This window comes from Microcebus murinus, chromosome 2 (assembly GCF_040939455.1).
Source record: "Microcebus murinus isolate Inina chromosome 2, M.murinus_Inina_mat1.0, whole genome shotgun sequence".
NCBI lineage: Eukaryota > Metazoa > Chordata > Mammalia > Primates > Cheirogaleidae > Microcebus > Microcebus murinus.
In genome coordinates this window covers 112,513,385-112,529,230 of record NC_134105.1, presented here as the reverse complement: position 1 = coordinate 112,529,230, position 15,846 = coordinate 112,513,385, and positions in this window count along the sequence as shown.

Below are 15,846 nucleotides of genomic sequence, written 5' to 3'. Positions count from 1 at the left end.
TCTTGTTCCCCAGTGCCATGAAGCAAACCATACCACTGAGGGCCAGAAGGAAGAAATGACTTCCACTTAAAAATAGTGCAGCAGCCCTCCCTCTGCATTCTCTGTGCATTATACTGAAACATTCTTCTTTTTTTCCCTCTCCCTGCTGACGACCCAGTGGTCTCAACCTTGACTGCATGCTGTTACCACCTGGAGTGCTTTAACAATTCCTGATGCCCAGATCTCCCACCGGACCAATTAAATCAGGATCTATGGAAATGGGACCCAGGTCTCTGTAGTTTTTTAAATCTCCCAGATGATTCCAGTGTGCAAGCAAGGTTGAGAACCCCTGCACTAGAGCGACGGTTTGAAACCCTGGGCACACATTAGAATCATCCAGGGGGCTTTTAAAAAATGCTGATGCCACGTCCCACCCCGAGAGATTCTGGTTTAATTGGATTAGGCTGGGGCCAGGGCAGCGCTAGTTTTTAAAGCTCCCCAGGTGAGTCTAATGTGCAGCCAGGTTTGAGAGCCACAAAACCAAAGAAGGAAAGAAGAAATCTTTTCTCCTTTTTTCTTCCCCCCCTGGGCAATAAAATTGCTAAAATGCTGTTACCTGGCATGTCTACATGCACAGCCAGAACACTGGTTCTCAGCCTAGGTGGCACATTAGAATTCCCTGGGGGAGTTTTAAAATTTTTTAATTCCTGGGCCCTACTCCCTGAGATTTTAATTCAATTGTTCTGGGCCCAGATGTCATTCTGTTTGTTTTTAAAACTTCTTTATGATTTAGTATAGTACATACTGCCAGAGTGGGGACCACTCACTGCATAATAATACTAATAATGATAATACTGATCCATAAAAAGTTATAACTGTTCTAGTAAAAGACCATGTTAGTTCAGGAGGGGGCAGGTTTCATTTATGCCGGGGGTGTAAAACATCAGTGTTTATATCTTTTTCTATTGTTGTTGTTAATTCAGTGTACTTTCTGCATCCGTAAAGAATTATCTCATCGAGGAATAGGGCCTGCTCATTCCTGGCCTACTTTTTACCGTCACCCAGCATCATAGGAAGTGTCTGGAAGTATTATAGATCAATTCACGGTGTGGTGTAAGGTATCAAAGTCTAACGCCACCTGCTTGAGGCTGTACCCAACGTTCTATTTAAATTACACAGCCTTTTCTGTCCTCTCCCTGCCCTACCCCACCAGTCTTTTTGGGAAGATCTCAGTTACACTGGTGGCTTGGGGTTGTGTCCACAAAACAACCAGCCTGAGCGTGTTGCGGCTGAGACAGATGTTCCTGGTGATCCGGGTGCACCCTGCACGTTAGGAGCCACGGCTGCCGCCCGGCTCGGTTCTCCCCGGCTGTGCAGAGGCGGCAGGTGCTGGCGGGAAGGCACCCAAGGACAGGGGCTCGCCTCTCTGCTCTGCACATCGCAGCTGCGACCGGCTGGGAGGATGCACAGGGCAGCTTCTCGGACAGCAACGTGCACGCACACCCTCGGGCGGGGGTCTAGCCCCAGGCTGGGCACTGGCTGGTGTTGGGAAGGGCAGGCTCTCTCTAGAGTGGGTGCAACCGCCTTCTCCGTTGTCCCTAGACCAGGCGTCCTCAAACTACGGCCCGTGGGCCACATGCGGGTGTTTTTGCCCGTTTGTTTTCTTCAAAAATAAGATATGTGCAGTGTGCATAGGAATTTTTGTTCATAGTTTTTGTAAAGCTATAGTCCGGCCCTCCAAAGGTCTGAGGGACAGTGAACTGGCCCCCTGTTTAAAAAGTTTGAGGCCCCCTGCCCTAGACCTTCCCCCAGCTCTACCATCTGCACTCTCGTCACATCAAGGCTCCCTGAAATTCCTTCCAACTCGCCTCAAGGGGCCGTGGGGGGGATCGCACACAAGACCATCTGCTCTGTGCCGCCTGCTCATGGAAGGCCGCGTGGGACCCAGCTGTGTGACTTGCTGGGACACAAACCTCACATCATCCACGTCTCTCCATCTTCCCTTATGCCTTCAGAGCTCCTTCTTTAAATGGAATTTGATCTAAAATGCCAAGATGTAAAGAAGTTGGAAAGCAGAATTCTGGTCGAAGAGTGAGGGAGGGCCCCAAACACTTCTGTGAACCCCACGGTTCGGCATAAGACAAGCTGGACGCCTCTGTTGACCTGCTCTGCATGTTGAGGACAGCCCGTAACTTATTGGTGGCCCTAAGCTGTATGCTAAGAGATGCAGGCTCTGAATTCAGGCAGGCCTAGGGTGGGTCTGTATGCCGAGGAGAGGAGCACAGCCCCTCCCCCGCCCTTCTTGAGCAGCGAAGCTGGTTGCTTCAAAGGCTGCCAGTAATTCCCAACAGGCACAGACTCTGCAGATTTTAGAGAGCTTTGCAAAAACAAGAAAGGCTACCCCTTCTTGCCCCCACGATCCACCGCGACAGAGACAGAGGACGGGCAAAGACAGCGAGGGGAATAGCGTTTATCAGTACCCAGGTGCATGTTATCAAGAAGATTAGAAAAACCCAATCTCTTTGCTGAGACTGCTTATGTTTGCAGTTTTCCAAGGTCCAGTGGGAATTTTTAATGTGGTTGTTAAATAACAGGGAGCAGCCAGGAGTACAGACTAGAACACAAAATTAGGTCAGAAATTTAAGAAAATGAATTGATTCCTTTCCTCTCTGATATAAACACAAGATACCAAGAACAACCCAGAGTTTCTCAGTGTTGGGACTGTTGACACTCTGGGCAGGAGTCATTGGCGACTGTCCTTTGCACTGGAGGATGTTTAGCAGCATGCCTGGCCTCTACCCACTAGATGCCAGTGGCTCCTTCCAACGACTCTTGACAACAAGAAACGTCTCCAAACATTGTCACGTGTTTCCTGGGAGGCCAAATCTTCTGAACTATTGCTCTCATCAGGTGGCTTGGAAGGCTAAAGACTATTTTCCAAGCCAATTTCAGGCGACAGGCTGAGAAATAAAGACCCTTTCTGGCCTAGAAGAGAGTGATGTTCTTCAGAGCCTGAGGAGAGGACATTAGAGTTAGCTACTAATGGGATTTTTTTTTGAAAAGAGACCAGACTCTGGCCCATCATCCTACAGGCCAAGGCCCATGGCAGGGAGTTGTCTGGAAGATGGGCTAATAGAAATCTACATAAGTTTGGGATTCCAAAGGAGAGGACCCTGGGCCTCAATTCTGTAGTGTAACTTGGGGAGGCTTCCATGTTAGGAATGTTCTAGAGCAGGGGTCCTCAAACTTTTTAAACAGGGGGCCAGTTCACTGTCCCTTAGACCGTTGGAGAGTGCGCGCTGTGGGCCCGGGGTGAGTCGGCTGCTAAGCAGGACAGGCAGCGGCAGCAATAACACCCAGCAGGCCTGATAAATGTCCTCGGTGGGCAGCATGTGGCCCTCGGGCTGTAGTTTGAGGCCGTCTGTTCTAGAGTTTCTCATGCCTCCTTGTGTGGGAATAGCAGCTAAGGTGTCTATGCTCAGGAGAGGGCCTTGGAAAGAGGGCTGGAAGACCCAAAGGGCCCAGAGAGATGGGAGGATGGAGGCCAAGGCTTTATGGGGGAAGGCTAAAGCCAAAGAACAGACAAGATCTACCCTATCAGCAGTGGATGTCACCGAGGGCAGAGCCTGAAGACCTGACACCCTCTCTCCACCAAAGCCTGGAGGAGTAAGGCCCCACCCTGACTTTGGAGAAGTGGAGGGGAAAGCCCTGAATTGACAGAGGACGTTTGCTCTGATGGAGTCTCCCTTGCATTGTATTAGTATTTTCCCCAGAACACTAAATAGGATGGGGTTGAAAAGATAGTTTTTGTTCAGTTTTAGAAAATAGCTACATTCTTGCACCCCTGAATTTGTGAAATTTATGCCTGCTGAAATTTGCTTAAGCCAGCATTTCTGATCTCGGTTGACAAAGACCAGTTTCTTTTTTTTTTGAGAAATATCTATGACTGGCCATTAAAATGAGTGTCCCCCTGAATACAATTTAGGGAATGCTGGCTTAAAGTGTAGACAACTCGTGCCCTTCCCATAAAACCAACCAACAAACAAATGCACTCTTGGATCATCGTGCTTATTATCAATAGTGAATTATCTCTGTTGGGCATTCTTGTTTTTATCAGACACAGACAGTGTTCAGAACTAAGGATTAGAGAGTTGTGCTCTTAAAGGCCTACAAGGAAAAATTCTCAGTGTTCTAACAAGTGTGAGGCCAACCACACCCCTCTTTGAACTTAAGACAAACAACATGCCTGGGAGAGCCATTGGTGCAGACCTGCAGACATGGCTCGGTGACAGTCAGACCCGGCTTTGGAACCCAGCATCCCTGCTCAAGTGCTGCAGAAGAAGGGGTGAAGTCCTGCTCCACCACTCACCAGCTTAAATCGAACCCTTCTCTTCACTCTCCTCTCCCTGCCCCCTCTGGAAAGCCCTGCCCACAATCTCCAGAGTCCCCCCAAAGTAGGAGACAAAAGTCAAGAGCTTCCAGCCGCAAGCCCTAGAGGCAGTCCCAGGCAGAAGACTCCTCTAGGGTGAGGTCTTCTGTGGTCAGAGGAAGGCCCAGGGCAGTGGTTCTTCCCCGCTGTGATTCTCTCCCAAGAGGCCATTTGGTAACCTGTGGGGGCATTGCTGACCTGCACTTGAATGAGAAGTCCTAGCAGTTTCCGTGGGGTGAGACTAGGGTTGGGAAATATTCTAAAATACAACAGACAATCCGGCATGACAAAGGATTCTTGCAGTATCCCCAACAGCTTTGGAAAGTTCTACCAGAACAGGTGACAAGCCCATTTGCAGTTGTCTGAGGAGCCTAGACCCTCACTCCATGTAACATGAAAACATAAAGGGCTTTTTGAAAAATTTTTAATACATCTTAAACCCCCTAGGAATGAACCTAGAGAATATTGTTCCTTGTCTTGTTTAGAATTTTATCAGGTATTCACCTATTTTTTTTTTTTAAACACATGGCATACAGCTATGCTGCTGTGACACTTGCAATGCCAGTGTATTATAGTATATTTCCACTTATTGCATTTGCAGTGAATCTAGCACTAGATGCAATTTTAAGAGTAATCATGTCTTCTAGAACTCTTGGATCTGGACATTTATATATTTAAATGCAGATTGTTATATTTATTTATTTGATATCCACTTTTGTTTATTCATTAATTTAATTTAATTTAATTTTAAAAACTGCTTTCCTTGGATTTTACTTTTATATTACAATTAGGACTTTTGTTGATTATTTTAAAGTTATATGCAGAGGTTAGCTATATTCAATTCAAATAGTAAAGGGAGCACAAAGAATGTGTACGGGGCGACAGGACAGGTTCGGTTAAGTGGAGAAATTAACGTCCTAGTGTCCAGGGGCAATGAGCGCAATTCTACAGAACATCCACTGGAGGTCGCTAGAAACTCATCCAAACGGGTGCGGGACAGCGGCTAGTGAATTCAGTCCTCCCACATTAAATCAATAGCGGTACAAATTGCTATTAACGATATTCATCTCCCCTCCCTCCCCACGAGGGATTGTTTTTTGTTTTTTTTTTCCCAAGTGTCTGCTTCTCTTTTACATTTTATCTTTCACATGTATGCCAGCACCAGCCTCCTTTATTTGCACCCAGTGCAGCAGCCTGTGTGCCTGTCTTCCCTGAAGTTCCAGCACTTTCCAGCACACAGAGCTGTGGAGTGGCATGGGAGCATGACTGCCTTATCCCCCTGCTCCGGGAACGATCAGACAAATCGGCATTTGGAGGAATGTAAAACCAGACCATACGTTACACGCTGTGCTGGAGTTTACCATGCCAGCATTGCCGCCCCAGGGGCAAATAGACTGAGTTCTCCGCAACAGAGTGTATAAATGACACAACTCTTTTAACGTTAAAATAGAGAAATGGCCGAGGAAGGGGAAAAGACTGCATATTTTTTTAAAAAAAAAAATCGATGTGGCTATCAGAGGAAAAAACATTTTTTTTGGGTGCAGCACATCTTCACGGCCCTAGCACATTCTAAAGACATCGGCCGCAGGTGCCTCGCAAGGAGCTGCTTCCAAAGTGAATTGAAATCTCTGTTTTCTTTACGACTCGCAAAACCGATCTGCCTAGGTTTTCACTCCCGTTTAGAGATGAGCCATGTGCGTGGGGCACAACCTCTGAGGATGGTCAGAGCAAATGAAGACTGCATTAGTACCACAGAGTCGGAGCTTTCAAACATGAGATGTCAGTTCCTTGGCCCTTCCCGTCTTAAAGATGAGAAAACCAACATCCCTCGAAGTGAGGTGGGGAGCCGAAGATAAGACTCAGGACCCTGGGCTCTCGGGCGAGGGGAGACAGAGGGACAGGGTGGGGACAGAGTTCAGTGGGGAGGACGGACAGATATTTATAATATAAACAACCAAAGCCAAAAGTGGGCCGTGCCCAGACCAGTGATGAGAGAGTGTCATGAACCAAAAGATTATGACATTAATAAATCCAAGTCTGTGTACCTGAGTTCCCAAAAGGGAAGAAATTTAAAAAGTTGGCAAGGAACAAAGTGGTTCAAGAGGTCACACTTCCAGGCCTTGGGCTGAGATCTTGAAATCCGGTGCTAAACTAAGGCAGCCCTGCCATTAGTCACCATGCCTTTAGCTCTCAGTAGCTTTGCAATGCACACTTGGCTGAAAGTTAGTTAAAAGAATAATAGTAACAAAAGCAATCAAAGAAATTGTATGGGTCCAAATGGGGGGAGGAACATATATGTAACCATGGAGCCAGCATCCTTTACTTGAACAGGTTAAGTTTCACACAGTCTAAAATCAATAGCCCTGCTTCTCTCTGAGGACTGCACTAATTACATGCCAAGGGTTTACCCACCTCTGAGAAAGAAAGTAGTCAAAGCATCCATACCCCATAAAGAGGATCCAGGAAGTTAGAGAATAAAGTAAATTATTAATCATAGCCCTTCCAGAAATAGAACACTATTAGAGAATTTCCTGATTTTCTTTTTCTTCCTTTCAGGTCGGGATTTAGCAAACTACAGCCATAGGCCAAATCCGGTTTATCACTTCTTTTTGTAAAGTTTTATTGCATTGGTTTCAATTGTGATGATTTTGCTCCCTCAAAAACACATGGCAAAGTTGAGAAACAATTTCTGATTGTCACTAGTGAGGGTGGGGGCACTGCTGGCATTTAGAGGGTTAAGAACACGCATGCTGCCAATCATTTTGCAATGCACATAGTAACCCCCTCCAACACAGAATTATTAGGCCAAAATGTCAATGGTATGGAAGTTGAGAATTCCTGGTATTATTAGAAATCATTCTCATTCATTTGTTTCTATACTGTCTCTGGCTTCTATGTGTTACAATGGCAGTGCTGAGTAGCTGAGACAGAAATCCTATGGCCCCAAATATCCCAAATATTTGCTGTCTGCCCCTTTATAGAGAAATCTGTCAACCCGTTAACTAGATTGTCAGTTAATAACAGTTAACAGGTAAGAAGACCTATTTTATTTTGAAAAAATTATGTTTTTGTCTGCAATATTTGCAATATCCCTTAGAAATTCCCTTTGTGTTGGCCCTTTATGGTTATGTTTTAATTCTGTATTGTTCGGCTTACTACCACTGTCTCTATTATGGCTCTGCTTACACACCAGGCACTGAGCTGAGCCCTCTGCCATTCAAACTCAGGCACGATTCTTGCTCTTTGGGGGGCTTATATATAAGCCCAGTGGGGGAGACAGACATTAATTAAGCCATCACCCTAATGAATGTATAAATGACAAACTGCAGTAAGAGCTTGAAGGCTCAAGACAGGTTCTGCGACAGTTGACTGGGGCTCCCCAAGGAAGTGAGTTTTGAACGGAGGTCTATGCAGCAAGGAGAAGGTAACTAGCCCAGGGCTGTGTGGTGTGGTGTTGATCCTGGGGAGGGAGGGCTAGTGGAGATGGTGAGGGATGGGTTGGAACACTGGTGGAAATCAAAAAAGACCAGTGTGGCTGAGGCTTGATGAGCCAGGAGGAGGCCGGCTGAAGACGGGGCTGAAGAGTGGGAGTTCAGTGGGGATCAGGCAAAACCACGTGGGCCAGATGGGGTAGTTGGTCTCCATCGCAAGAACACAGAGCGAAGAGAGGCCACCGAAGGGCACCGGGAGGGGGATGTGACCAGATCTGCAATATCAAGGTCGTAAATTGTCAGACTCTAAGATTGAAAAGCCGTTGGACTCATTTAAAAGCCCAGTTATTAATATTTTGAAAACTAACTGATTAACTTAAAAAAATCTAATTAAACCATTGTGTTCTTTTTTTTTTCTCCCCCCACCCAACGTGGCGAAGGGACTGAATTCAAACACGATCATTTTCCTTTTTATAAAACAGGTTTGGGTATGTAGACTCAGCTGGAATTTATCCTACAGTGATTTCTAAGGTCATACTTCTTTTGAAGATCAGTTGGATATTTATGCGTGTGTGTGTGTGTTTTGATGTTGCTAAAATTTCTAATTCTCACTGTGCCTTCTAAGTTTTCTAGGACTTTTAGAACATACTCACTAGAGAGTCAGTAGAATCAATAGCTCATTGTACAAATTCTCTTTGTTTTTCTGTGCAAAATGTAGGGTTTAACCAAGTTTTAATTTCCTTTTTGTCGCGTCTATACAGCTGATCATACCTAGGTTGCTACATTTTATTACTGTCCCAAACCTGCAGATTAGTTATCAGTAGTACCTTTGGAAATTTGGGCTACAAATCCTCTGTGTCACTAAAATCAAGCAAACATTCTATTGTGTGGGTCGCGGGGTGGACAAAGGGATGCAGAACATAATAGGAAGCGATTTTGGTAATTGCTACTGTCAGTTATTGGCTGTTGTCCTTCCTCAAACAATTAATTCTATTCCAAAGCAAGGGTTGTCAAACCACCTTGTCCAGCTGGCTGCGTTTTAATTCTGTGTTGTTCTGATTACTGCTCCATTGTCTGTGTTGTATATAAAGTTTTATAGGAACACAGCCACACGTATTTGTTTACATGCCGTCTGTGGCTGCTTTCGTGCTATAATGACAATGTAAAGTAGCTGTGACAGAGACCATGTAGCCACAAGCCTAAAATATTTGCCATCTGACCCTTTACAGAAAAAGTTTACCAATCCTTATCCTACAGAAAGTAGGGGAAGCTTTTTATATATTGCTTTTATGTGAGAACATTTAGTGGTAACTCCATACGTAGCCTTTGACCTTTTGGCGTCTCCATGGAAACCCTGCGCTTCCCCGCAGGTTAGGTAAGGACCCTGCTAAGCAAGGCCTGATAATGGTTTTCAGCACCTACAACATAAGCAACACTTCACTAAGCATTTTATACACATTATCTCATAGAATCCTCACGGCAGCCCTGTGAATTAGATATTATTATCCTCATTTTGCAAAGGAGTGAATTTGCATTAGAGAAGTTAAATAACTTGTCTCAAGTTCGCAGAACTTGTAAGTGGCAAAAATGGGAATTTGCTTCCCCTTTCTATCTCTTTCCTGGGCTTTATAGCGCGCGGTGAGTACCCTGCGTATTTTCTACAAGCACAAACTGACAAACGGGAAGTGGCCACCGGCTTCAGAAGTAGAATCTCGCGTCCTGCAATGGGCCTCAGTTTGTCAGCCCTGTGCACAAAAGCACTTCCAAGCACTCAGATCTAGTTTTTCTCCCAGAGAGTCAAGCAGACTCCGTACTTAAAATGGGGTGCTGTGAGGTCTACTCAGGAGCCACTGATGGGTTTGACGCCTTCAGACATGCCTCCTGGGATTCATTTTTCTGAGAGATTTTAATTTCCTCCTGAAGCATACCTGAGAAAGAGCTCTGCCCAGAAGCATCTCTTGACTACTGCGGGGCTGCAATACACGCTACGTTCAAGTCTCTCCTTTGCTTAAGACCAGAACAGTTGATGGGGCTGTGGAATATTAAAGGAATGCTCCTTCCTGGCCCCATCTGTCATGATTCGAATATTTGCATTTCACAGGCAAGACGAACTGCCCGATGAGACGCAGCTGCTGACATCACAGAGCTGCCCTGGCCCTGAGATGCTGGGAGCTCTTTGCTGACACGTCGTGGCATCGCCTGCAGCAAGCGAGGCCCTTGATCTGTTCGTCAAGCCGACTTGACTGCAATGGAACTCGCTGGATGGACCTTTCAGAACAGGAGTCCACTCGCTCCCAGGTGCACCAGCTGATTTGTGCAAACCAATTCACATCAACTCCCAGTGGTTTGACTTCAACAGGTTATTTTTTCAAAAGAGCCAGGTATTTGATGCAATTCAGATTTCTTCTTTTCCCTTGAAGCGGTTTGTTTGAAAAAATAATATATTTTTTAAGACTCTTCATAATGGAATAAAATAATGCTGCCCTCTGGGGCTTTTTCTTTGCTCCCAGATAAGTCAAGCATTATTTTAAATCTCTTCTGATCACAACAATACTCCATTACCCTGCCTGGTCTAGAGACAGGTCACTAGGGCTGAGTAAGTTAAAAAAAATATAGAATTTTTAGAGTCCCCAACTATAAAATGAATTACCCAACAGATGTAGCAGGTTCTGAATGGATCGTTAAGAGCTATTTAGCTAAATAATATCTGTGCTAACAAGTTCCACAAAACAGATTTCCGTGTCAATGTGCATTCTACAATGGCCTGAAACACATATCATACCATAAGGGTTCTATCAGCTAATTAATATAGGGTGAGAGCTTTAAGAAAATGGAATTAACTGAATAGGATTCTCATAACAGATATCTCTACTTAAATAGCACAAAGAAGAGCTATTTGCATAGCTCAGAGAATGTTGTGCTGTCTTCATTTGACTTTGTTTTGGCCTCTGAGGACAAGAATCATTCCAGAGTTGTCTCCCTCTTGCCCTTTCAGCAACTCTCCTAGCAAATATGCTTATAGAGCAGTTCTTCGATGCTACTGCCACAGCCTGAGCAATGAGCATTCTCAACTTATAAAAGTCAGTCCTGATCTTCTGCAGAGATATTCATTCATTCATTCTTTCAACAATATTTATTGAGCCTCCACTGTGTACCAGGCACTCGACACGTGGAATAGATGGGCATTGCTGCCTTCATGCCTTAATGCGTCTTAGTCATGCTGGACAACATTTGCCAGTCAGCACAGCTCTGCTTGGGGAAGCTCCTGAAGTTCAAGTTAATGAACCTCAGAAGCCTTCTATTGTGGAGCTGCCATCCCCTGAGCAGTTTATTTCAACCCCATAGTGGCCTTTTGATGCTGTAGATAGGTAGTGCCAAAACTTCCTAGTTCTCAAAATGTCTGAATCAGAAAGTTGCCCTAAATAGATTCCATGCACGTGCATGTGAGCATGTCCCAATCCATCCCCCCAAACCAGAGATGTCCTGGCAAGGAGTCTGGCCTGATCATGACAAAGTTGTCATGTAAGTTCATGTTAAAATTAATTTCCGTTTATTCCTATATCAGACTCACCCAGCCCAGAAGTAATTATGAGTTGCACACCTTTCCTCCTCTGGCTTATCATTTGGGGAATGGATGGTGGAAGTGCATGGGGCTGCTGGGAGTTTGGTCTTTAAGTATAAACTCAACATCCAACTACTCTAGACATACACGCAGTCATTAAATTGTTCATAACCTCGTAAGGGAAGAAGCCAATAAACGATTGCAATCCAGTGTGATAGATCAACAATAGAATGATGCTATAAAGCCTACTAGGTGCATGAAGAATGGAGTGATCATTGCTTCCTTGGCTGGAGGATTGGGAATGATTTCTCAAAGGAAGGGATGAAGCACTGAGCCCTGGAAACATGTTCAACTTGGAGGACCAGGGTGGGGTAGGCCAGCTCAGATGAGAATTTCAGGCAGGGAAATTAACATGATCAAGTTCCCAGTGAAACAGGATGGTATGGTCAGGATTGCATCGGTCATTTAGTGCCACTGAGGCATCTGGTATAAGGCAGAGAAATGTCAGAATGGGGTTCAATAGATATGTGGGGACTGCACAGCAAAGAGCAAAACTTATGTTATTATATCAAGTGTGCTAAGCTCTTTGAAACAACATTGTCTCCTAGTCAACATTGCATTACCCATAGCACCAAACAGGGTGCTTGCTCTTATTAGATGCTTGTTAGTTACTTACTCATCTGTTGAGCAAAGTACTAAAATACTTATTTTTTAAATCATTTATTGACTTTTTTCTATATAATTAGCAGGATCATCAGTATGATAAATGGAATCTGGTCATTCATGGTTCCTAACACATGGAAAGCTAGACACATTCAAACAATAACGTGCTTGGAATAAGTTGCCAGTCTTCGACTTGTAGGATATGATACACACAAAGGGATGGAATTGGATCTGTGGGAGGGATATTGGGGGATGGTTGCTTTTTAATGAGCAAGAGACTAGAACATGACGGAAGGGTGCAGTATGTTGTCTAATTCTTAGACTCTCACTGCCCAATAGAATATGATATGAGCCACATACATAATGCCTTAAAAAACTAAAAGAAACTGATGAAACTAAGTTTAATGATATTTTATTTAACTCTTCAACACCCGAATTATCATTTCAATAGATAATCAATATAAAATTATTAATGAAAAATTTTAAACTCTTTTTAAACATTGTCTCCAAACTTCAGTGTATTTCACATTGAACACATGTCCATTTGGACTAACCCCATTTCAGGTGCTTAATAGCTACGTGTGACTGACAGAGACTGTATTGGACAGTGTAGTCTTAGTCCATCTTCAGGTAACATGAAGATAGAGATCACCAGAATGCTTCCATAAATGTGGTTGGTCAGCAGGTCACTGTCCTATACTAAAGATCAATTACCTTCAAATTGATAAAGTGAAGTCCACTCCTTGTTTTCCGGCATGTAGGGGTGGTGGTACCCTGTTGCATGCTGACTCTCATGATGGCTATTAACTCTAACAAGAGTCCAGAGAGGGACACTAAAAACATAAATACTGATATTTATTGAGCACTTACTATGTGCCAGACACTTCCTGTGGATTATCACATACTCCTCACAACATCCCTATGAGATGAATGCTCTCACTTTCTTCTTTTTACCAATAAGGGATTGAAACTACCCCAAAAAGTTGCTCATCCAAGTTGCATGACTGACTAGAAGCAAGGATGTGATTTAAGCCCAGGCTCATGACTCTGGCTACCTTACCTTTCTGCCTTCCAGCCAGCATGAATGCCTTTGGGAATGAGCCCATGTCTCTGACATAAATGATGTTGGTTCTATTCAACCAAATTCAGCCCAACAACCCTTCCCACAAATAAACCTCAACAAAGACACAGCAGACAAACATTTTGTCCAAGGTCTGGGTAGAAAGAAATTAGTAAGGCACTAAACTTGTTCTGGGAGCTTATAATTTAGTGAGAGAGGCAAAGACATGGGAGAGGAGCTGAAAACTATGTAATACATCAGTGTTACTAATGAGATAGAACCCAAGGGCCAAGGAGGAAGAGTGTGGTCAGTTCAATTGGAGGAAACAAAAGAAAGTTTTTCTAAGCAGGATCCTCAGAGTAGCACTCAGATGGGTTCCCCTGGTCTAGATTTCAGGCAACAACTTTTCATTATTCAACTAAATGAGTCCATTTACCCAATAGACATACATGAGTAAAATGGAACCCATGACTTAATTTATTCTCCACCTTAAGGATCTCTTTCTTCTGGCATAGTGTTTTTGTATACTCAGAAAATTAATTAGGTGAGTTGAGACCAGCATTTATCTCAATGGAATAAATTAAAGCAATAAAGAACAAGAGGGACCAGGGGCAGTTCTGGCCTCAGGATTCCTGTCGTGCCTGGTGGTCAGACGTTTTTCCTAGTAGGGAGTCATGTCCAAGATGTCAGATATTGATCTTGTGTGCTTTGCAGCGAGTAAGGATAAGTGTTATTTCATGAGAATTTTACTTTACTATATATATTGGCGTAGACGGATGCAACAGAACTTGCATTTCACACTGTGGGCATGGTCATACAGTTTGAAAACCACAGCTCTGTCTGTGTGTGTTGGTTTAAGAGTCACCACTTTCATTTTGCCTGACACTGGCCTGGCAACCTCTCCTCCCCTCTCTCTCTGAGCACTGCTATTGGCCGCCCTTCACTTTGGTACTGCCAGCTTTGCAGAACGCCTGGACATCTCTCTCTTGATTCTAACATGCTGTGCCCTCTGCCACCATGCCTGGGGTGAGGAGTGGATGTGGGGTGGCCACACCTCTCTAACTGCCCCACTTCTATTCTCCATAGATCCTCTCCCCAAGCCCCATCCGACCACCATTCTTGACTGAAGAGTTGAGGTTCCCATAGAAGCAGAAAAATCTTGACTTCCCCTTAGTCCATGAGAAAAGCCCTCCAGATGTTCAAATATTTCACAGGGGGCTCATTGGCTGTCATTCCTTGGGTAGTCTGCCCTTCTCTATAAGAATGTCTTCTTCTGTGATGCCCGCTGGGCCAGTGGCTGTGCCACCATTCAGGCAGGCTTACAGGAGCAGGTCTCGCCCGGGACTCACATTCTTTCTGGCAGCTGGACCTTTATTCGAGTCTGAGTTTCTATTATGGAATCATGCCCCAAATTTTAGGCTGGCTAATACACATAGGCACCGTGTGTGTGTGTGTGTGTGTGTGTGTGTGTGTACATGTGTATGTGTGTACGTGTGCATTAGTGAACAGGTGAGTGAGTGAGAGCTCAAGAGGGTGCAAATGCACATATCTGTGTGTGTTTGCACACATATGCCCACCTGTAAAGGCTTTGACGTTCCCTGTCCCGAGGACTTAGTCAGGGCAGGCATAGGCTCAAAAGTTGCCCACCTACCATTCTTAAGTCAGTCGAGGATAACTGCGGGATCAAACAAGTTTAGCTCTTCCCCGCCCTGACACACAAACACACTTCCCAAAGACCAACACTAATCACCCAAATACTAAAATTTACACCAGTGAATGATCCATGCATTAGAAGCATTTCTGGGGCTTTTTTAAAATTTAGATTCTTGGGCCCTCCTCCAAGGAATTTCGGTTTTGGAAGCCTGAGCAGGGCCTGGGAATGTGAATTACAATAAACACGCCAAGCAATTCTGATGCAATCTCATGACCACCCTTTAGAAAACATTGCCGTACTTACTTTTCCATTTCTCCAATTTCAGCCTCTACAACTGGCAAGGCCACCTCTCTGCAATGGAGTCAGCACTTCACATTATTTTGCAGTGTTTTTGTTCCTGTTTTCATCTCTGGTCTGTAGCTCCTCTCCTCCTTGCCAAAAGGCCTACCTAGAAGAAGGATCAAATGCACTGTTTGCTGCGGAGCTATCACCCTAAGTGGTAACTTCATAAAACAACACACTGCTTTAGGATCTTGAAATCACCACCTGTGAGCACTTGATTAAATATGCGCACCAAGGCCTTTCTCCTCCTGAACCTCTTTCTTTGGATGGAAGAGAGGTCTATCTTGGGGGTAGGGTGTCTGATCTTCTCACGATAGTTATGTACCTTCTACAGGTTACTGGATCCATTCGCTCTCATTTAGAGACACAGATGACTTGGGAAGACCCGCAGGACGGGGTTGTTAAAAGCATCTCTGCAGAGGGTCATGACCAGCACCAGGCACGTGGGTGCCGGGGTGGCCATCCTTCTGCACAGGGTGGGGCTGCAAACAATTTGCAGCGCCAGTAAGTCTATACATAGGAATCAAAATCTGAGAAGGCAAGCCCGGGCTTGAGGGGACATGTGAAAGCAGGGTTGTCCTTCTTCTAGGTAGCTGGCCAGTCCTCAGTGCTCTGAGCAGCTGCTCTGCTTGGGTTAATTTACACTTAAAAATAATAACATCCAGTCCTCCTCCAATCCTCAAGCCAATGGAATGGTAGGTCTGCTTCTGTTCTTTTCTTTACACT